Consider the following 1,532-nt stretch of genomic DNA (forward strand, 5'->3'; position numbering starts at 1 on the left):
TGTGACCCTACCGCCAAATGGCTTGGCGGTAGGGTCCTGTGGGTTTAGGTTTTTACAAATTTTAGTGAGTGTTTCTTCTGTAAAGTTTTATCACAGGTTTCACATAGTTTCACAAATAGCAAAATATGAGCTCACATATTAATAAAGGTTCCACATAGCAAATATCAAACAGTTTACACATAGTTTCACAAGTAGCAAATAGCAAATAGTAAACTTGTCCACATAGTTTGACAACCCCAACTAACGCAAGTAGTTTCACAAAAAGCTTTCGCAAAGCCAACAAACAGTGCAACAAGTTCTTAAGACAAGTTTATAGAGCGGGCAGACATCTTCAGAGCCCCTTGTATGTTAGGCCTGGCCATGGAGACAGATACAACAGTGGATCCACCGGTTCAGGCGGAGGCGGAACGCTGGTCGGCATCCGACCGTTCAAGCACTCCCACCTTGCCTTGCCCGCTGGAGTTTTCGCCTCTGCCCTTCCCCAGCCGATGATATCGAACGCCGATGCACTTGGGGGCGGCATCCTGGATCTCTCCTCCGCATTGCTCTTGAAGTAGATTCTCCAGCCCAAATTGCGCAGCTCCCAGTTGGAGTGCTGCTTGGCAGCTTCAATGCTCCCTTCCCGACGGACACGAGAGATAGTTGGATCTCCCTCCATCTCTGCAATCACTCTCTTCCACTCCTTCACACTCTGCGACCAACACTTCACATCGTCGAGGATCCGCTCTGCCCTCTCGTGCCACCACATTGTCCTCGTCGCCTCTAGGACCTCGTCTGAAACAGCTCCCACCGGCTGCAGAAGCTCGGGGAGGGCCTCGTACAGGTACGACAGTGGCAAGGCAGACGAGTAGTGTTGGAGATGAATGGGCGATGGTTGCGCCACGGTTGCAGACCTAAACATATGGATGCATAACAGAAGCTCATCACAAAAGTTCATCATTAACTAAATAAAATACATATATCAAGATGGTTCAAATGCATCATATCATATCATATCATATTTCTCCAACAAAAACCATGAACTAGGGTTCATCTTGAGGGGTTAACCATCTTTACTCCAACAAAATCTACTACTTGCATCATATAAGACCCACATGCATCCTATATCAAAACAAATATCTCCAATATTCATCATATCATAAATTTTTTTAACAAAAAAATTAAGAACTTGAGGGTTCAACATTTGTTCTCCAACTATATCCACGACTTGCATCATAGCATATCAACATGCATCATCATATCACAATAAATTCCTCCAACATGCACCATATCAAAAAAAAATCCTCCCAAAATAATATGAACTAGGGTTCATCTTCACATAACCATGCCAACTAGTGACTAGAGTTCATATCTAACACAATATAACATCTATAATCAACCTAAATCAATCCTAGGGTTCAAAATATTTAAATCTAGTTCAAAAAGGGGAGTGATTTGAATCAAGTAATGCGACGAATCGGAACCTATTTGACTAAAACTAATTGGAGGGATCGAATGAGCTTACTTTTTTTTCCTTCGGGGCCATCTCGATT

Source organism: Triticum dicoccoides, chromosome 3B (genome assembly GCF_002162155.2).
Source record: "Triticum dicoccoides isolate Atlit2015 ecotype Zavitan chromosome 3B, WEW_v2.0, whole genome shotgun sequence".
Classification (NCBI taxonomy): domain Eukaryota; kingdom Viridiplantae; phylum Streptophyta; class Magnoliopsida; order Poales; family Poaceae; genus Triticum; species Triticum dicoccoides.